We start from the raw sequence: 22401 nt of genomic DNA on the forward strand, positions 1-22401 counted from the left end.
TTAAAGTCCAACAGGTTTATTTGGTAGCAAATGCCATTAGCTTTCGGAGCGCTGCTCCTTCGTCAGATGGAGTGGAAATCTGCTCTCAAACAGGGCACAGAGACACAAAATCAAGTTACAGAATACTGATTAGAATGCGAATCTCTACAGCCAACCAGGTCTTAAAGTAGGTACACGGTACCTACTCTTGCAACTCGGCCAACGTTGTCTATGCTGCAGGAAAGGATGTCCCGAGGCATGGCACATTGGGGAAACCATGCAGACGTTACGACAACGCATGAATGAACACCGCTCGACAATCACCAGGCAAGACTGTTCTCTTCTTGTTGGGGAACACTTCAGCAGTCACGGGCATTCAGCCTCTGATCTTCGGGTAAGCGTTCTCCAAGGCGGCCTTCACGACACACGACAGCGCAGAGTCACTGAGCAGAAACTGACAGCCAAGTTCCGCACACACAAGGACGGCCTAAACCGGGATGTTGGGTTTATGTCACACTATCAGTAACCTCCACAGCTTGCCCCCTGGACTTGCAGAATCTCACTGGCTGTCCTGTCTGGAGACAATACACATCTCTTTAACCTATGCTTAATGCTCCCTCCACTCACATTGTCTGTATCTTTAAGACCTGGTTGGCTGTAGAGATTCGCATTCTAATCAGTATTCTGTAACTTGATTTTGTGTCTCTGTGCCCTGTTTGAGAGCAGATTTCCACTCCAGCTGACAAAGGAGCAGCGTTCCGAAAGCTAATGGCATTTGCTACCAAATAAACCTGTTGGACTTTAACCTGGTGTTGTTAAAACTCTTACTGTACTTACAGAGAAGGCAGAGATGGATGATCTAGTTGGTACATCTGGCTGAAATTTGCAAATAGTTCAACTTTGTAACATTAGGCATAGGAAGACCAAGACAAAAGCACATGTAGGAAAGGCACTAAGAAAATGGACAAGGGTGGACAAGGGTGAATACTTGTACAGGTACAACATGGTATTTATTTTTGGAAGTGTTTTTCAGTATCTTTGGCTGCAAATAGTTCTTGTATTATTTCACCTGTTTTGCTATTTCAGAAATCTGACCAAGAGGATGGGCAAGTGTAGTGCAAGAGTGGTCTGGGAAATTTTCAGGATGAGATGCTTATGGACTACTCAGCCATAGTAATGAGTTCCTAGATGCTTCCTTCCTTCCTCCTCCTCATCGTCCTGAGCAACTCACCCAGGGCTTGGAGGCAAGTGCTTTGCTGCCACAATTGCCGAATTTTGTAGAACGCAGCAGACCACCACAAATCACGAGGCATCCCCTAGTTAATTGTGAGGACTTCCTCCTAAGACGTCCAGGCAACAAGACCAATGTTTGAGGATGCTGGTGATCTGCTCCTGGTTGTAACGGTTCTCGTAGGCAAATAGCAGGCATTCAACAGCATGATGGCCTGTGCATAGCCAACAATGGCAAGTTCAGTGAGTGAAGCCCTTTGATGCTCTCGTACATATCCTCATTGAGATATGCCTTCCCCACAGAGCTACCTGCGTTCAGTTGATGCCGGCTTGCACCATTGCTTCCCTTATCTAAGGAAAAATATACTGGCATCAGAGGAAGTCCAGAGATGGTTCACTCGGTTGATTCCAGGTATGGAGGAGTTTTCTTATGAGGAGAGGTTGAGTAAGTTGGGCCTGTACTCAATGGACTTTAGAAGAATAGGAGGTAACCTTATTGAGACACATAGGAGTCTCAGGGGGCTTGACAGGGTAGATGTTGACTTGTTTCCTATTTTGGGATAAGCTAGGACCAGAGGGCATAATTTCAGAGTAAGGTGTGGCCCAATTAAGATGTGGAGATGCCGGCGTTGGACTGGGTAAACACAGTAAGAAGTTTAACAACACCAGGTTAAAGTCCAACAGGTTTACTAGGCAGCAAAAGCCACACAAAAGCTTGTGTGGCTTTTGCTACCAAATAAACCTGTTGGACTTTAACCTGGTGTTGTTAAACGTCTTACTGTGGCCCAATTAAGACAGAGATGAGGAGGAATTTCTTCTCTCAGAGGGCAGTGAATCTTTAGAATTCTTTACCGCAGAGGGCTGCAGAGGCTGGGTCGTTAAGTATGTTCAAGGCTGAGACAGACATTTTAAATCAATAAGGGATCAAGGGTTATGGGGATAAGATGGGGAAATGGAGTTGAGGATTATCATGTTAGATCAGTCATAATCGCATTGAATGGCAGTACATACTCGATAGGCCAAATGGCCTAACTCTGCTCTTGCGTCTTATGGGAATCCTCTGCCCTGGAAAAGCCACAGATCTGCTCCTCGTACTTCTTTCTGCTGAGAGAGAAAATAATGAATTCCATTCCGCTTGCATCCAACACCTCAAGTTACCTTCCTAAAACAGTGATGCACGCTGAGTGCAAAATGTTCTTGATGCTCCCAGTTCTAGTCGGGAAGGATTCTGAGGTGTCAGGATTGGGGGTAATTGTACTCTCACTAGACTATGTGGCTGCAGGTTTGTTTGAAGGATGTGGCATAGTTCAGCCACCGCCTCCTTGGTGAAACGTAACCTCCTCAGACACTGCTCAATGCTCATGTCGGAAAAGTAAGAAGTCTCAGAACACCAGGTTAAAGTCCAACAGGTTTATTTGGTAGCACGAGCTTTCGGAGCACTGCTCCTTCATCAGGTGAATGGAGAGTTGGGTTCACAAACAGGGTATATATAGACACAAACTCAATTTACAAGATAATGGTTGGAATGTGAGTTTTAACAGGTAATCAAGTCTTTACAGGTGCAGACAATGCGAGTGGAGAGAGGGTTAAGCACAGGTTAAAGAGGTGTGAATTGTCTCAAGCCAGGACAGCTAGTAAGCTTTCGCAAGTCCAGGCCAAATGGTTACAGGTAGTGTGACATGAACCCAAGATCCCGGTTGAGGCCGTCCTCATGTGTGCGGAACTTGACTATCAGTTTTTGCTCAGCGATTCTGCTTGGTCGTGTGTCGTGAAGGCCGCCTTGGAGAACACTTACTCGAAGATCAGAGGCTGAAAGCCCTTGACTGCTGAAGTGTTCCCGACAGGAAGGGAACACCCCTGCCTGGTGATTGTGGACAACTCTGTGTCCTGGTGTTCATTCATCCGTTGTCGTAGTGTCTGAAAGAGCAGCGCACCGAAAGCTCGTGCTACCAAATAAACCTGTTGGACTTTACTGGTGTTGTGAGACTTCTTACTTTGCCCACCCCAGTCCAATGCCGGCATCTCCACATCATGATGTAGGAAAAGTGTTTTCTGGAGCCCCTAAGTGGGAATGGCTGAGTGTTGAAAGTATTTCTCCTCTTCACTCAATGCACAGCGTCTCCTCTCGGCTGCCTCTACTCTATTTCTGTCATATTGCAACCCAAGATGGATGAGAGTGAAAGCACACATTTGTTCAGAACTCTTTAAACTGCACTGAACTTCTTCAAATTGTCATGATCAGTGAAGGCATACCATATCATTAACTTTCAATCAATGCTTTTAAAAATTGGACACACCTAAGTTGTTATGATGGTTGTCGCAACCATCATAACCCTGTGACTATTGGCATTTGGACTGCAAATAGTACCAAGTCTCCAGTGAATACAATATTAAATATGGACATAGTTGAGGATACTTCACAGTCATTGCAGAACTCACACATCACATTGGAATCTTAGAAACCCTACAGCATAGAAAGAGGCCATTCGGCCCATCGAGTCTGCACCGACCACAATCCCACCCAGGCCCTACCTCCATATCCCTACATATTTACCCACTAATCCCTCTAACCTTCGCATCGCAGGACACTCACGGCAATTTTAGCATGGCCAATCAACCTAACCCACACATGTTTGGACTGTGGGAGGAAACCGGAGCACCTGGAGGAAACCCATGCAGACACGAGGAGAATGTGCAAACTCCACACAGACAGTGACCCAAGCCGGGAATCGAACCCAGGTCCCTGGAGCTGTGAAGCAGCAGTGCTAACCACTGTGCTACCATGCCGCCATTGTTTAAGGATGGGCCAAAACCAAAAGTCTATGGGGTTTCCAGACTGCTTGTTTCATGATGGGTAAAATGGACGATTGAAACTCAATAGGCAGCATCATCTTCCCATTGTATCAGGATGGCCACTCCATCCAACTGTGACTGGGTAGGCCACAGGGCGGTCACAGGACCGAAGGTGGGTTCAGGGACTGCACTTTTATGACCCGAGGATCTGATTGATAGTTCAAAACCAGTCATCAGCCAGAGAACCAGACTCTGAAACTAGCTGCAAATCTTCAGGCAGCCAAAATATTTAACCTGTTCCAGTTTCAAAGTTCACCTGAGAACCAACCTCCTAGGTAGTTGACCAAAAGGAACCTCAGAACCTGCTTTGAACCCTTTGCTTTACAATGTCCCCATTTCAACTTTAAATCGTCAAATCAATTCAAGAAATCATAGGCCTGCCAAAAATGACTCTTGAATCTCTGTGTCCTCAAAACACCAAAATCAGCAGAGAACTGTAGTCAAATTTTGCGGTCAAAACTCTTTCACTTGACCATATCCTGTGTGGAAATTAAAAGCGAAATCACTGAAAAATCGATATGTGAAGCAAACATTGCTGACTAGGCCTCCGGGTGAACGTGGGATAGTTGGTAGGAGAGATCAAAGTGAGAACATCTCATTTCCTATACAGCTGGCATTTGATTTCATAAGGAGTATTTATGTGCTTTAAACAGGAATGAACCTAATACTAAGCACAAAACATATCATAATAAAGACAGCAACTGTTTTTTCTATTAATACCACTAATCCAGCCCCTTGTCTACCATATCTCCTGCTTTATCTGTTTGTTCATTTATCGCTTATCTTCCACTGAATATTTAATCCTCTTCACATAAATCCATCATCCCTTGTGGTTCACAAGATGTTTCAGTAGAAGTCATTATGCTCGTTATATGGTAGTAAAGGGAACAAACAAAGTGTTCAGCTTTCATCTCATGGGGAAACAGCTACAAAATAACTTTCTAAATCAAGATATGAACAACTGATGTCCCACCATGGTCTGTAACATCACGGAATGTGTTTAACATTACGTCTGCCATACTATTTGACTTCAACCGTAATTAAGGATATGGGCACGGCTTGAAGACATCACCACATCAGTGTTGTAACAAATTGAGATATAGGAAAAACAATTCTACCACTCTGGATCTTTGCCACATTTATCAGAACCAGAAGGAACGATGGATGAAGACATCTTCACCACTTGGAACCAAATCCAATCACATTGTGATTTACACAACACTCGTCCCAAAGCAATTCACCTGGGACACAGTATCAAATTACCCAGGCAGAACATGAGAAAAGTAGACAATGGGATTCACATCCATTTAAAGCAGCCTTTAGTTTCAAGAATTCAGGCAATTTCTTTTAAATCAATGGGGGCTTTCACTCCTATTTACATTTCATTCAGCTGATTAATTAAACGTCACACTTTTACTTACCTGTATTTGCATCTCTTCTGTGAACGAGGTTTAATTCATGACCTGTTACACCTGGAGATAAACCCTCTTGTCACAAACCTTGTACCTTGCCATTACTCTACATTTTGCTGAATTGTGTTCAGGGAATCAGTAACGATTTAATTACAGGTGGTGTTGACACGTTGCTTTCCTCACTTTTTTGTTCAGGCACCAAGAAGAAATGCTAATGTTTCATCTATTTGATGGGTCATGCCTGTGACATTTAAACCCCCCATAGGAAAGTAAGGGGCTGACTTTCCGTGCGGAACCTCCCTCTTGTCTGCCACAACTTCAGCAATGTACCAATGATAACCTTGGGAAAATGATGTAACCAGCAAAGATTTACTCACTTCATCAGTTGAAGAAAATCCCGAATGGCACAAGGTGTATATTGTCTGTTGCAAGGAATGGGCTAAATGGCCATCACTGATTCCCTACTTTGCTGTGCTCTTAAATATAATTGTTCACTTAATATTTGCTTTGGCTTACTTTCACTCACCACATTATGCAGAGTTATAATTAGAGTTGTGTTTTTTACGTGTGTTCCGGGAGAGTGAATTTCATCATTGGATTCCTTGATATTTTAAATTAGTTTTAGGAGCCACTGATGGCATGGCATAATTATGACTTCCCAGATTCACAAACTAAGCATCACGTGCAAAACATACAGCCCTAATACTCACTGATACCAAATACCCGCATCCATCACCTGATTGATACGCAAGCAGTCACATATCCTAATGGCCTGATCATGTTGGAATTTAATCATTATAATATTTATATTCAACGGTCTTTGCAGAGAACATTTTTAACCAAAACTTTCATTCATTAAGACACAATCTTAGATATGTGCATATCAGGTAAGGACAGCGATGACATTTATGTAAGCAGCAATCGCCACAAAGATGTCTTTCCAGATATTGCATAAAAGGCAAAGAATTTGCAACCACAAGCAAATTCAAGGAGTCAATCTTTTTGACTAACCAATTAAACTAAATCAAATTAACTGAGGGACAAATTAAAATGGGCAGCCCCCAAAATATAAGGGGACCACCCGAAACAAAAGACAAAGTAGAAAGGAAAATCAAAGCATCAAAATAAAATGTGTTTGAAGGGGTCGATAATAGAACCCAGCCCCTGCGGTGCCCAATGGGCATGGAAGGCCTCAACAGTGTCCTCGGACACCGCATGCTCCTTCCCCAGGGACACCCGGCCGCGAATGTAGCCGCGGTAGAGGGCCAGACAGTCGGGTTGGACTGTCCCCCTCTGTCGCCTGGACCTATTAATGGTGCAAATTCAAGGAGTCACTGAGCAACAGCAGCGTGATACCCAGCCTTATGAAAATGTACTGTCCCCCTCCCCGCCCCCCCAGATGGGCAGATTAACAAGCAGGAAATGAAACTGTTGACCCCATGACATAGTTTGTTTGGTAATCCAGATGTGCTGAGAACAAGCATGTGGAGTGTGATTGTGAAAACAAGAAAAACCAGGGACTATTTTTCATTCCTCAGCAAGGATAGTTCAGGACCACAGTGAACTTTGGGGGTGCGAGTGCACGTGGCAAGATTCACACAGCAGAAAACATTTCTGGGTTTAACTAACAGCTTGGTTGAATGTTCGCTTCAGCAACTGAAGAACGACCAATTCTGTGCAGAGGAAAGCACAAATAAAGTCACACATCTCCATTGACTAGTGGGCCATCAGCATCCATTGAATGTGGAGGATGCGCATTTGTCAAGGTAAAATTAAGGGAAGGTCACAGACCTGACATGTTAACTCTTGTTTTTCTCTCTACAGATGCTGTCAGACCTGCTGTCTATTTCCAGCATGTTCTGCTGTTCTTTCTTTTATGTTGTTTCGTGGAGAATAATGCAAGTGAGCACAGAGGGTTTAAAAGAATGGAGCTTTATTTACAGGTGTGTGTCCTCTTACCTGGCTGCTTCTTCTCTGCCTGTATTCTGTGCTAGGGACTTACGACATCACTTCCGGTGAATACATGAATACATTGATACAGCAGAGCTCAGCAAGCCAATAAAAAGGAATAGAAATACCTAACACTTCCAGATTTCCAGCATCCACAATATTTAGCTTTTGTAGTTGCGAGGATGTCTTGGCCCAAGGTCCAAACTGAAAGATTGAGAACTCAAAGCTCAGAGGGGAAAGCACCTTCCTCAGCAATAAAACAACAAGCTGGATTTCTAAAACACTCTAAGGAACCTCAGAAAGGAGATGCCAGGAAGAAGTAGACACTAAACAGTCGTGTGAAAGAATTAGGGGTGGTGAACAAAAGCATAACAAAAGAAATATGTTTTGATATGGGTTTTTAATGCAGAGAGAGAAATAGCAAAGAAATGAAGCTTATTAATGGATATTATCTGGAAGCAAAGAATGAGGATTGCTAATTTCTGTACCATTGGCAGTGAAACAGAAAAGAAAAGAAAATTGAGGCTGGGCAGGAAACAGACCATGTGGCCAAGTGGGACATGGGGCTGAAGGTGATCATATAGTTGGGTAGAATAAGGCGATCAAGTCAGTTATAAACAGTGGATTTGTTTTTTTCGAAAAGGTGCTGGAGCATTCTAATATTCTGTCACACACTCCCACTAGCTCAGTCTCACGCACTCACCCCCATTCACTCACTCAGTCTCTCACACTCACCCCCACTCACATCTCTTGGACTTACCCCCACTCACTCACTCAGTCTCTCGCACTCATCCCCACTCACTCACTCAGTCTCTCGCACTCACCCCCACTCACTCACTCAGTCTCTCGCACTCACCCCCACTCACATCTCTTGGACTTACCCCCACTCACTCACTCAGTCTCTCGCACTCATCCCCAGTCACTCACTCAATCTCTCACACTCACCCCCACTCACGTTCAGTCTCTCACACTCACCCCCCAATTCACTCAGTCTCACGCACTCAGCCCCATTCACTCACTCAGACTCTCCCACTCACCCCTACTCATTCTCTTGCACTCACTTCCACTCACTCACTCAGTCTCACGCTCACTTCCACACACTCACTCACTCTCTCGCACTCACTTCCACACACTCACTCCGGAGGGCATTTTCCCGTCCCACCCGCCACAGGAATTGTAGTGGGCGGGGGGAAGGGTGGGGTGAACCATGCAAAGGTCCGTTGACCTTGGGCGAGATTTTATGGTTTTGGGGCGAGTGTAGCCAGAAAATCCTGCCCTCGGCCTCTCACACTCACCCCACACACAGTGAAAAATAATGGGAATCGGACAAGGAATGTTAAAAAGGCAAGCCTTAAGGTTTTGTGCCTTAACGAGTGGAGCATTCACAATAAAGTGGATGAAGTAATTGTGCAAATAGATATAAACAGGTATGATATGGTCGGGATTACGGAATCATGATTGCCGGGTGAACAGGGATGGGAATCGAACATCGAAGGGTGTTCAGTATTTAGGAAGGACAGACAAAAAGGAAAAGGCAGTGGAGTTGCTTTGCTGGTTAAAGAAGACATTAATACAATAGTGAGGAAGGATATTAGCTCTGATGATGTGGAATCTATGGGTAGAGTGAGAAATACTAATGGGTGTAAAATGTTAGTGGGGGTTGTATATAGACCCCCAAACTGTAGTGATGTTGGGGTAGGTATTAAACAGGAAATTGGAGACACGTGAGATGAAGGAATGTGGTACTGTAGTAGCGAACCTCTTTAAGGCATGAGGTTTGAGAATGTCAGATGACCCAAGAGAAAATCCCAGGGCTGAGCACAGGCTTTCCCAAGCAGAATCGATCCTGGAGCTGTAGAAGTCGGTAGCACATCCTAGCACTCTGTACTTAGATATAGTTGCTCTAAAAAATGGTTTGTTGCTGTTTGAACCTGGTGGTTGCCAATCACTCAAATACTACAGAGACTTCAATCTGCATATAGATTGGGCAAATCAAACTAGTAACAATACCACTAGGAGGAATTCCTGGAGTGGATACGGGATGGTTTTCTGGAACAACACGTTAAGGAACCAATTAGCAACAGGCCATCCGAGATGGGGTTTTGTGTAATGAGAAAGAATAATTGGCAATCTAGTTGTGCGAGATCCGTTGGTGATGAGCAACCATAGGAAGGTGAAGAAGGCTAATGCTATGTTGGCCTTCATAGCAAGAGGATTCGAGTGCAGGAGCAGAGATGTATTGCCACATTTATACAGGGCCTTGGTGAGACCACGCCTGTAATATTGTGTGCAGTTTTAGTCTTCATATCTGAGGAAGGATATTCTTGCCATGGAGAGCAAAAGTTTACCAAACTGTTTCCTGGGATGGTGTGTGAGGAGGGATTGAATTAGTTAGGATTATATTCACTGGAGTTTAGAAGAAACCTCCAAAGATGTGCGGGTTAGGTTGATTGGCCAGGTTAAAAAAAAATTGCCCCTTAGAGTCCTGAGATGCGTAGGTTAGTGGGATTAGCAGGTAAATATGTGGGGGTAGGGCCTGGGTGGGATTGTGGTCGGTGCAGACTCGATGGGCCGAATGGCCTCCTTCTGCACTGTAGGGTTTCTATGATTTCTATGATTTCTAAGGGGGATCTTGTAAAATTCTAACAGGACTAGACAGGGAAGATGCAGGAAGGATGTTCCTAATTTTGATTTGATTTGATTTATTATTGTCACATGTATTAACATACAGTGAAAAGTATTGTTTCTTGCGTGCTATTCAGACAAAACATACCGTTCATAGAGAAGGAAATGAGAGAGTGCAGAATGTAATGTTACAGTCATAGCTAGGGTGCAGAGAAAGATCAACTTAATGCAAGGTAAGTCCATTCAAAAGTCTGACAGCAGCTGGGAAGAAGCTGTTCTTGAGTCGGTTGATACGTGACCTTAGACTTTTATATCTTTTCCCGAAAGAAGAAGGTGGAAGAGAGAATGTCCGGGGTGTGTGGGGTCCTTGATTATGCTGGCTGCTTTGCCGAGGCAGTGGGAAGTGTAGACAGAGTCAACGGATGGGAGGCTGGTTTGCGTGATGCATTGGGCTACTTTCATGACCTTTTGTAGTTCCTTGCGGTCTTGGGCAGAGCAGGAGCCATACCAAGCTATGATACAACCAGAAAGAATGCTTTCTAAGGTGCATCTGTAAAAGTTGGTGAGAGTCGTAGCTGACATGCCAAATTTCCTTAATCTTCTGAGAAAGTAGAGGCATTGGTGGGCTTTCTTAACTATCGTGTCAGCATGGGGGGACTAGGACAGGTTGTTGGTGAACTGGGCACCTAAAAGCTTGAAGCTCTCGACCCTTTCTACTTCATCCCCATTGATGTAGACAGGGGCATTTTCTCCTTTACGCTTCCTGAAGTTGATGACAATCTCCTTCATTTTGTTGACATTGAGGGAGAGATTATTGTTGCTGCACCAGTTCACCAGATTCTCTGTCTCATTCCCGTACTCTGTCTCATCATTGTTTGAGATCTGACCCACTACGGTGGTGTCATTAACAAACTTGAAAATCGAATTGGAGGGGAATTTGGCCGCACAGTCATAGATGTATAAGGAGTATAGTAGGGGGCTGAGAACACAGCCTTGTGGGGCACCGGTGTTGAGGATTATCCTGGAGGAGATGTTGTTGCTTATCCTTACTGATTGTGGTGTGTGAGTTAGGAGGTTCAGGATCCAGTCGCAGAGGGAGGTGCCGAGACCCAGGCCATGTTGTTTGGAGATGAGTTTCGTGGGATTAATAGTGTTGAAGGTTGAGCTGTAGTCAGTAAATAGGAATCTGCCATAAGTGTCCTTGTTATCTAAGTGTTCCAGGGTTGAGTGCAGGGCCAGGGAAATGGCGTCTGCTGTGGACCTGTTGCGGCGGTAGGCAAACTGTAGTGGATCCAGGTAGTCCAGGAGGCTGGAATTGATTCGTGCCATGACAAACCTTTTGAAACACTTCATAATGATAGATGCCAGAGCCACCAGCCGATAGTCATTAAGACACGCTGCTTGGTTTTTCTTAGGTACCGGGATGATGGTCATCTTCTTGAAGCAGATAGGTACCTCAGATTGTTGTAAGGAGTGGTTGAAGATGTCTGTGAATATTTCCACCAGCTGATCCGCACAGGATCTGAGTGCACATTCCGGTACCCCATCCGGGCCAGTCACTTTCCGTGGGTTGACCTTCGAGAAAGCTGCTCTGACATCTGCAATGGTGACCCCAAATATAGGTTCATCCAGGGCATCCAGGTGGAGGGCATGCTCTCGCTGACCTCTTGCTCAAAACGGCCGTAGAGTGCATTGAGCTCATCAGGAGGGGTGCGTTGGAGCTGGCGATTTTACATGCCTTCATCTTATAGCCTGTTATGTCTTACAGATCTTGCAGACCTTCCTATTGGCAGGGGGGGGGGGGGGGGGGGGGGGGGGGGGCGGTCCAGATCAGCAGTCATAGTCTAAGAATACCGGATAAACCACTTAGGACTGAGATGAGGAGAAATTTCTTCACCCAGAGTGGTAAGCCTGTGGAATTCTCAACCATAGAAAGCAGTTGAGGCCAGAGCATTGTGGGGACAATTCTCCCCAAAAAATTCCAAGTGTTGAATTCGCGTAAAAACTGGAGTAAAGTGCATTGTTTTTTCAGCGCGACTTTCAAAATGAATCTCCCACACTCTGCACTGCTGAGTGCACTAGCGTAAATCAGGGCAGAAATCAATGAGCCTATCCCCACTGGAGAGGCCGGCAGCATAGCGCTGAGGGAGCCACTGTGCATGCGCCGATCTGTCAGCGCCGAGATCGGCAAATGAGCAATAGCGCACACTGCTGGCGTCCCGATCGCCTGCCAGGTCGATCGATAGCCAGCCCCGTGACCCCCATATTGCCGGCCGTGCGACCCCCCCATTGGCCTGATCGTTGCCCCACTGACCATGTATGGGCCCAGCCACGTCTCAACACCCTCCCCCACCTGCCTCAAACTCCTACCCCCCAACCCCGCAGCCCTGATCACCCGATCCCCCACCAATCAGCAGCACCGACCCTCCCCTTGTAGTCGCGATACATCCCCTCCCCCCCACTGGCAGGCCGACCACCCCTCCGCCCCAATGGCCAGCCCGATCACTGGCCTCCCTCCCTCTGTCACTCAGCCCAAATGCAGAGTGGCAACGGAACCCCCTATCCCCACCGAACACCTCCATCAGGCTCCACCCCCATCAGGTTCTGCCCCCATTAGGGCCCACCCTCTTGACATTGCCCAATACTCGGTGGGCAGTGCCAAGGTGCCCCATGGGCATTAGCACTTTGCCCCTTGGGCAGTGCCAGGGCCCCAGGCTGGCACTGCCAGGAGCCCATGCCTAGGGGGCACCCCCACGGCACCCAAGCCTCTGGGAGGCCTCGATTGCCCCCCTTCACTTCAGCGGGGCCGGATTGCCAGCAAGTGGGGAGCTATAGTAATCCTCACCGCAGTGAAAAACTCCAGGCTAAGGGGTGGGGAGGCTAGCAGACCTGGAGATTTCACTCCCGGGCCCGCTAATTGGGTTTAAATGGTCGGGAAATTGTTATCCGCATAATTTACACAGCTCCATGTTGGAGCTGATAACACTGGAAATCTGGCGCTGGGAGACTCGCAGAGGCCGTGGCGCCCAGCTGGAAGCCCACTAAACGACCTCCACTAGAGTCTTCTGGCCCGCTGCACTACAAAAGCAACGCAGCGGGATGGGAGAATTGCCCCCTGTATGTTTACAAGAAGGAATTCGACATAGCTGTTGAGGCAAAAGGGATCAAAGGATATGGGGGAAAAGTGGGGACAGGTTATTGAGTTGGATGATCAGCCAAGATCATAATGAATGGTGGAACAAGCTCGAAGGGCTAAATGGCCTACTCCTGCTTCTATTTTCTGCTTCTCCCAGGTTCAGTGCAATCGCGCTTTCCCCAGGCTACCAAAACTGCACACTCCTAACACCCAATATACTCGGCTCCCCGTGCCCCAGCCTCACCATTGTTTTGTTCCCAGGCTCTAGCCCCACCATACCTTTTCCTCCCTTGAGCCCTCAGCAATATTGGTGTTTGCTGCTCCTCCAATCAAAGACAGGTTCTCTCCCCCATTTGTTGCTGATAGGCTCACTAGTCAACCTATCAGCAGCAAACATGGGAGAGAGAGAACCTCTGATTGGAGGATTAGCTGCAAGCAGAAACTTTCATTGAAATTGACAGGAAATTTTGAAAAGTGTCTCCAGTGGTCACATAGAGGGGCTTTGTGGGCTGCATCCGGCCAGTGCGCCATACCTTTGCCAAGCCTGCCCTAGTAGCTCTGTAATTTTGTCTTCTGCTTGACTTTCTGGGTGGGATTTTCCTCCCCTCCCCTGCGGCATATTTTGCAGAGGTGGGAGGTAATGTCTCACTTGTTGGTGGACAGATCTTATGGTCCCACCATTGATGCACCCCTCACCGCTGGGAAACCCGTGGTGGAGATCAACATGACCCCATTAAGATAGAGGCCTCGCTCTGGTAACAGCAGATGAAATAATGGAGCCGGAGGATGGTAGGGCACTGCTGTGACAGGCAATTCAAATAGTGATGATCTCTCAGGCTGCTAACGTTTGCCCCTGATAGATCCATGACCCAGTTCGGTAGGCTCGCAAGCAATCTGGGATGGCTGGCAACCCTAATCCAGTGCCAAGACAGCTCAAGTGTATGTAAGCACAACCCTGGATGAGTTAGTGCCTCACTTGCCTCAAAGAAGCTTACGTTTCTTGATGATGTGGAGGTGCCGGCGTTGGACTGTGGTAGGCACAGTAAGTAGTCTCACAACACCAGGTTAAAGTCCAACAGGTTTATTTGGTAGCACGAGCTTTCGGAGCGTTACCCCTTCATCAGGTGAGTGAAGGGGCACTGCTCCCAACGCTCATGCTACCAAATAAACCTGTTGGACTTTAACCTGGTTTCTTGATTTAGCTGTTTTTAACTGTATGCAAGACTCAGGTTAATGCAATCCGTCCCTGAAGCAATTGGGCCTCATACGGTCAACAAGTGCAAACTCGCTGGAGCACAGCCAAAAAGACCCTCATGGGGTCCTACAAAGTTTATATTTGACCTGCAGCCAACTGCAGAAGATCAACACTTTGGAAGCCAGCTGCACTAATGAGGGCTGTACAGAATGTTAAAGTCACTGAAGGTTGCAGTACAGACGCAATAAATCTTTCCAGTTCTAAATTGTAAATAGTATTTACCCACTTAGTGAGAAACACTTAGATCAGTTTATTAGGCTTCATGACTGATGTCAGTAGGATTGCCAACTCTAGTTTGCTGTATTACTGGACCTTTCACCTCCAGCTGCCCCTCGATACAGCGCCAATTTTATCTCTGATATTTTTTGAAATAATAAACAAAAGTGTTCAAAGAAGATTATTTTTAAAAAGCATACTGTTAATGTCTTTATAATTATTTGACTGGCTTGATTACAGCAGCTTCCAAGAGATTAATCTGTCATTCTGAGAGATTCCAGGGCTGTACTGGAGACTTGCCAGCTCCAGGTGTCAGGAGATATTGGAATATCTATGATTCAGCAGCATTACAATATGGGGAAGGGTGAAGTAAGCAGCTGCATAGAAATATTCTGGAACCCAAGGAGTAACTGTGAGTCATGAATAACTTGAGGTAAGAAACGGTATTATGTAAGTTTATTGAATAGAAGAATGGTGTTGCAGTTTGTTGGCCCAATTTAACCCTTGGCACTGGTGCAATAGGCCAATATACTTTGATCACTGTGCAAGTTCTGTTTACTGAGACGCAATGGGGATAATCAAGCTCTGGGAGATGGTGAGCTCAGTTGGCTGGATGGTTGGCTCACAGTATAGAGAATACATCAGTGGCATGGGTTCAATTCCCGTACTGGCTGAGGTTATTCATCTTCCCTGAGGTGTGGTGATCCTTGGGTTAAAATTACCATCAGTCAGCTCTCCACCTCAAAGGAGATAGCAAGCTATGGTGACTTTACCTTTTTTTTAATTAAGCACCAAAGCATACAAAAGAGTCACAAGGTTGATTCCTAGTCAGAGAACTATGTGCTATAAGGGAAGACTGGAAATGTGCCTTCCAGCCTCAACAGTGATTTTATTGAGATATGTAAAAGTGGATGTAATCTGGAAAATTACTAAACTGGAAAGGAAAGACTAGCGATGGGATTTTACGGCCTCGCTTGGACGAGACTGGAAATTCCCGCCCGTGGCCAACGGAGATTTCTGTTGTCGGACCCTCGCCCGCACCAATTCCATGGCGGGCGAGGTGGTAGAGTTCCTGCCTAGGTCAATTTAGCTCTCATATCAAGAAGTTGTGTTTCAAAGAGTAATGAACAGAAGAACTGACTGTAGGTTAATGGAGCAATGGAGGATGCTAATAGAGAAATTTTGAGAGTTCATTCACTTCTTTTTCTGAGACTAAACCCAGTGTGCCACGGTTCTCTGAAATTCACTTTGATTTTTCCTCAGTGCTCCAGCTACTTCTCAAGCTTTGGGATATCATGGGAATCCTTCCACTAGCTTTAGACTAAGAGGCCCTCCAACTTTCCTTCAAAACCTGACCACCGTGGATTTCTCAAGTTGAACGTGGGCCTCACTCCATTCGGGCTTAATGGTTTAACAATTAGGAACATCCCTGGTTCCCCAAGGTCTCTATATTCTTCATCCTGGTTTTAGAAAGGCACAGTCTGCTTTCTCCCAGTCTCCTCCCACAACCACGGTCCAGCTTTTGGTCCCGCAGCTACAATACAGATCACGAGTGACTACATCTGCCGTCTGCAAGCCCATGCTGCCAGCTGACTACTGTTTTTCTGAGCAACCACAAGCACACATCAATTAAAATGAAGGCCAGTGAAGAGTCACTCAACTCAAAATGTTAGCTCTGTTTTTTTCTTCATAGGTGCTCCCAGACCTGCTAGGCTTTTCCAGCACTTACTGTTTTCCAATCAAATTTCCAGCATTTTCAATATTTTGCTTTTGTTAAAACAAAGGAACTTTACAATTATCCCCCCCACCCCCCTCCCCACCACACAGCCCACTTCATGACAACGTGGCAAACCTTTGGATGATAGTTTACATAATAATGTAAACTAATTATCAGTAGCCTTGCAAACAATCCATTGATCTGTGACCCACATGAATCATTTATATTGCTGATGTAGTTAACCACTCTCTCCCCAGACCTTTAGTTCAACAGAAGGACATGGAGGCTTTGGAGAGAGTACAGAAAAGATTTACCAGGATGTTGCCTGGAATGAAGGGTATTGGCTATGAGGAGAGATTGAACAAACTGGGATTGTTCTCCCTGGAAAGACGGAGGCTGAGGGGCAACTTGATAGAAGTTCATAAAATTCTGAGGAGTATGGATAGGGTGAACAGTTGGAAGCTTTTTCCCAGGGCAGAAATGACAATTACAAGGGGGCACAAGTTCAAGATAAGGGGGGAAAGGTTGAGTGGAGATGTGCGGGGTGTGGTAAACCACTGTTAAGCTTAGTGCCTGTGTGTGTGTGACATGCCTGGGCATGCCCCTGCCGGCCCTGCCTGAGACTCCTCCCCCCCGGTCCAGGTATAAAGGTGACTGGTCCCCTGCCTCAGTCTCTGGACCAGTTCATCAGCATGGGTGTGCTCCAAGTCTTTTACGAATAAAAGCCTATTTGTTCTTGCATACAAACTAGTCTTTGCTTGATCGATAGTGCATCACGGGGGAAATGTTTTACACAGAGGGTGGTGGGGGCTTGGAATGCACTGCCAAGTGAGGTGGCTGAGGCAGATACGTTAGCGACATTTAAGACTTGTCTGGATAGTCACATGAACAGACGAGGAATAGAGAGATACAAATGGTTGCTTTGGATAGGCCAACGTGATCGGTGCAGCTTTGAAGGGCAGAAGGGCTTGCCCCTGTGCTGGACTGCTCTTTGTTCTTTATTCCAAGAAATCCTTTTGTTTGGAAAGGAGCATTTAACTTCTCTCATCTGGGAACTATGTTGGAATTTTATGGCCAGCGGGATTTTCTATTTTCACCCAAGTCAATGAACTTTTGAACGGTTCACTGTATTTTCCGACTCCAGCCCCAGCCCTGCTGCAAGAATGTCGTAAAATTCTGCCCTAAGCGAATAAATCTCATATTGAAGTAACTGTAGAGACATCCTGTCCCTACCAAGAGCTCGGAGATGGGTCATTGGTTATTGATATTTTTCTCAATTCCAACTCTGACTGTGTTAAATAAACACTTGCATTCCAACCATTATCTTGTAATTGAGTTTGTGTCTATAGAAATGCCCTGTTTGTGAAACAAATCCTGCACTCACCTGATGAAGGAGCGGCGCTCCGAAAGCTTGTGCTATCAAATAAATCTGTTGGACTTTAACCTGGTGTTGTGAGACTACGTACTGTGCCTATCGCAGTCCAATGCCGGCAACTCCACATCAAATAAACATAGGTTACCCTTGGAACTGCAATCACCCTCGGTCCGTTTACTTTTTTCTTAACCAAGTGTTTCCACTTAACTAAATTTTAAATTCAATTCCTAAACTAAAAGTTATTTTCAAAAATATATGAATGAGAAAATTCAACATTTTCACAATAAAATTTGTAAAACACTAAAAAATGGGTTCCTTACCCTAAGGTTCCATTGATTTTTTCCAAAAGTTACAGCAAACAATTGGGATAACCCTGTGGAAATTCAATAGCTCTCATTTTATATTTTTCACTTTATGTTTGAGATACCAAATATTACCACATAAATTCTTGTACTTATAACATGCACCAAATAGGGATCAAAATGTCAGCAGGAATTGTGCAATTCATGTAATCAAAAAGCACTTCTGAAGCTGAATATTGCTCAGAAGAGAGGTTTATTGTCTAAGGTTTCCATTTTGCAATCATCAGAGTAAATACAAGAATCCCAAATTACAAACAATTACAACAATTTATACCACAGGAGAAACGAGTGTTGATTAGTTATGAACAATTAGGGAGCATACATTTGGTTGAATGAGCCAATATCAGGGACATATTGCCTATGTATCTGGCAATGCACTGCCACTAACATTCATAGAATTTTATTCAGAGAAGATCATCTTTTTGGACTGATGGAAACGTCTTCTGAGTGGAAAATAACACTTGCATCACCACCATGTAGTAGCAGTGTGAAACAATTTCCCTCACCTGTTCTTCAAATTTTTGAGATACTTTGCTTTTCCAGTGCAATCGGAATGCCCATCTACATCAGCCATCTTGAATGAGCTAATACCTACACTTACAGCAATTTAACATAATCGATCAAACTTGTAACATTGCTCATTTATGCTTGCCAGAAGTGACATACATTCATACAAAGTGACCTGTTCTCCGCCAGCAAAAGAAATACGTGAATGCCTTGTGACTTTTTTGAATTACGCAAGAGCTTGACAAGCCTATATTTTCCTTTTGCCTTTTCTATGGAAACACTTTGGCCAATCAGCACCCTTTTCTCCTGTACTATAAATTATCATGATCATTTGAAATTTGGAATTCTTGCATCTGTCCTGATGAGAACAAAATGAAAAGCTTCAGCATTAATCAATAGTATTCAAGTTCTGTACTACCTCGTGACTGTTTGGATACTTCTGAAGTTGCATCTGCTACTTGAAGACATTAGTTCAAAACCTCTTCAACACTGATAATGGTAACAGGATACGTTGAAATAGTTCAAAGGGCTAGTACTGTAATTTTAACAGAAAGCGAATAATATTCTCTCACAATTTTTAGAATATTACAGCATCTGAAAGATTGTCTGACATAGAATAACAGATGCTTAAAATTCAAAGTATAGCCAAATCATTAAGTGAACGTTGGCATCCTTGACTGAACTTGTCAGAACCTAATCAAGAGTGAAACTAGCTGTGGACTGCGTGGGTTCTCACATCGTGAGGATAACACGGACAGCTGCCATATCTGTAATGGTAATGCATCACTGCTCAAAAACATGTTTCTGGAAACGTTGCAAAGACATATGCTGCATCAGGAGTCCGGCATCAAACTCGTCTTCATGCTCATAGATCAATTCTGGCTCACTTCACAGCTGAATTGGAAAGTGCTCACACACATTTTGTTCAACTATACAGTTTGTACAACAACGCAGTGGCACTTGTATGGGAAAAAAAAAACTTGGAAGTGAAATATTAACACTGATGTCGTATTTCAGTTGAGAAATTTGTCTTATCTGAGTCGAGAAACTGCTCATCTTTAACTCACGGTTCACCTGAAACCTCCCATAGTGTGCTTTACATTCAAAACTAAAGGATGTGAAATAAAAGGAAGCTATTCCTCATTTAAACCCTGTTTCACAGTCTAACAAATTTTCATATAATTAGAGTGACATTCACCGATTCTTGAATATGCAAGCAACATTTGTCAACCATGTTATTTAGTAACAGTGGGTCCTGCAGTTGATACAATGGCATTATGAATAACAGTAAAAGGTTACATGGTGGAAACATTTCATATGATAAGCTTAATTGAGTTTTCCTATCTCATTTACAGCAGAATTAATGACTCAAACTTATATTTCATCGAACGTAAAATCAGAAATTCCAGTTTCATTTTGAGGCTTGATATTAATAACACTTGAACAAGTCCGAGCTATCGGTTCACATCCTAGTGGTGTGTAAGTGTGTTTTTATTTTTTCTTTATCCTCCCCCTCCCCACCCCCACAGCCCTGTCAAAGGTGTTTATTCATGGTGGGTTACACTTCACCTGCCCTCAGATGTTGAACATATCCCACAAAGTCTTCTTTTGGATGTGAGACTAAGTACAACGTTTCGCAATCATTACAATCCTGGAGGATCATCTTCCTTTTCCAGGGTCCATCTTCTTTTCAACTATGAGACATTGGTTTTGGACGCCTTTAAACATGGCACCATGAAATGTCAGTGGGATGCATGTAATCCAGGCCACCCTGACACAGAATACTGCTTTAAACTCCCAGATGCATAATTTTTGAGGTCAGGGCCACGCTCCTCAACAGGAAACACTCCCCCTGCCTGCCCCCACTGCGACTGAGTCCCCGATGGGGGAATTCCACCCAAGGTTTTGGCAACAATCTCTACGCTCATCCCATTGAGATCAGTTAACTTAGCAGAAATCAGAGATCAAACCTGGGATTTTTCCAGTCAATATGCTCATGATCACACTACACCAAATTTTGGAAATAGAAAATTGATAAAATTCCGCACACATGAGGACGGCCTCATCCGGGATCTTGGGTTCATGTCACACTACATGTAACCCCCACCATTTGGCCTGGGCTTGCAAAATCCTACTAACTGTCCTGGCTTGTGACAGCTGTGATTATCCCTCTCTCCATTCGTACTGTCTGTACCTGTAAAGACTTGATTAGCTGAAAAGACTCACATTCCAACCATTATCTTGCAATTGTGTCTTTGTCTATATATGCCTTGTTTGTGAAACCTACCTCTCCACTCACCTGATGAAGGAGCAGTGCTCCGAAAGTTTGTGATTCCAAATAAACCTGTTGGACTTTAACCTGGCGTTGTGAGACTTCTTACTGTGCCCACCGGCTTCTCCACATCACTGATTGTCTAGTGTGATGTGTTTTAATGAAGTTTCCCAATCTAACTTCATACCGAAGCAGTTCCGCTTGTTAGATCCTAGGTCCAGACTTAGTTAAGTCACTCGCACACTCAATATAAAATTCTACTATATTATGGTCATTCTTCTCTAGAGGACCCTGTAGAACAAGGTTATTAATTAACCCTTTGTTATGACACATACTGGTGGGATTTTCCGGCTGTGCTCACCGCAAAACCAGAAAATCTCACCCGAGGTCAACAATTCCTGTGGCAGGCAGGACGGGAAAATTCCCGCTCGAGCATAAATAACCTGCCCTTCAGTTAGTTCCTCGACATACTGAGCTGGAAAGCCATTTTATATGCGTCCTATGAATGCGTCCTCCACAATATCAGTGCACATTGCACTTTGATCTTCACTTCAAAGTTAAACAGACCACTTTTATTTCTGCTGTGTTTTAATGTGTGAGCTATTTTGGATCCTTTACTAAGCTGCAGCATAAACTGTTATCTTGTCTACAGCAGGCAGAGTAAGGAATAGGATTAGGTCAGAATTAAGGAAGCACGTAATTGTCAAGTAATAAGCTTTTCAAGTTAATAGACTGACCACTTCTCTTGCTGCTGATGATAATTCTTTCCACATCATTTAAGGTTAGGAAGACCATGAAGAGATGAACTGCTCAGCACTTCACTTCTGTTCAGCAGAACACAAAACTGACACAAGACAGCTGTACAGGACAAAGCATTAATGCAACAAGTCTTTGCTGTGCCAGGTCATGAAATAATGCAGTAAACATCCTGCTTCTTTCACTGACAACAATCAGCGTAAATCACCCTGAAGAGGTTTATTAGGCAAGTAAAGGGCTGTGAACAGGAAGCGGAGAAACAAGATGTCACTTTAATCACATTCCCTACCAATTGTGTGTAATGTGGGCCAACCAACTTCATTTGTCATTTGTTTAGACGTCATGCAGATTGGGCATGAAAGATAGTCCACGTTTGCAGAACATCTTACCACACAAGTAAGGTAGTTATAAATGTGGCAGTGGCTATTGCACAGGCGAACATTGAGGCACTGATTTTCCCTCCCAGCTCGGAAATGCAGGGACGGGACAGTTCCTGGCTCTGCCTATCCAACCCAGGAGAAAGAGGCCTGAAAGGTTGGATTTTCATTCTGGGGTGTTGGGCTGTATTAGACGTTGGGTCGATGTCCCTGGATTGAGTGCGGAGGTGCTAAGTGCAGAGGAAGACGAGGCAGAAGGCCTACCTCAGTGCTCCAGCACATTGTTGCAGTTATTTTAAAAATGAACATTCCCCATGCTCCATGTATGCCAACCCATGCCACCTGTTGCTCCCACTCCCATTGCCCCACACACCCCTAT

The 22401-nt window shown here is 44.7% G+C and overlaps 1 protein-coding gene across 5 annotated transcripts in view; it reads right to left on the reverse strand.

Annotated features, from left to right (window-relative positions):
* The window catches only part of LOC144503551 (general transcription factor II-I repeat domain-containing protein 2-like), a 114449-nt gene that overhangs the window by 45317 nt on the left and 46731 nt on the right, over positions 1–22401 (reverse strand). For 2 of the 5 annotated variants that reach the window (XR_013499507.1, XR_013499510.1), the window contains one exon: positions 2221–2310. The gene's annotated coding sequence lies outside the window, so the exon portion shown is untranslated. Of the gene's footprint in view, positions 1–969; positions 2314–21626; positions 21748–22401 lie in introns of those variants that run through there. The other 3 variants (XR_013499506.1, XR_013499508.1, XR_013499509.1) reach the window with 3 other exon arrangements.

This window comes from Mustelus asterias, chromosome 14 (assembly GCF_964213995.1).
Source record: "Mustelus asterias chromosome 14, sMusAst1.hap1.1, whole genome shotgun sequence".
Taxonomy (NCBI): Eukaryota; Metazoa; Chordata; class Chondrichthyes; order Carcharhiniformes; family Triakidae; genus Mustelus; species Mustelus asterias.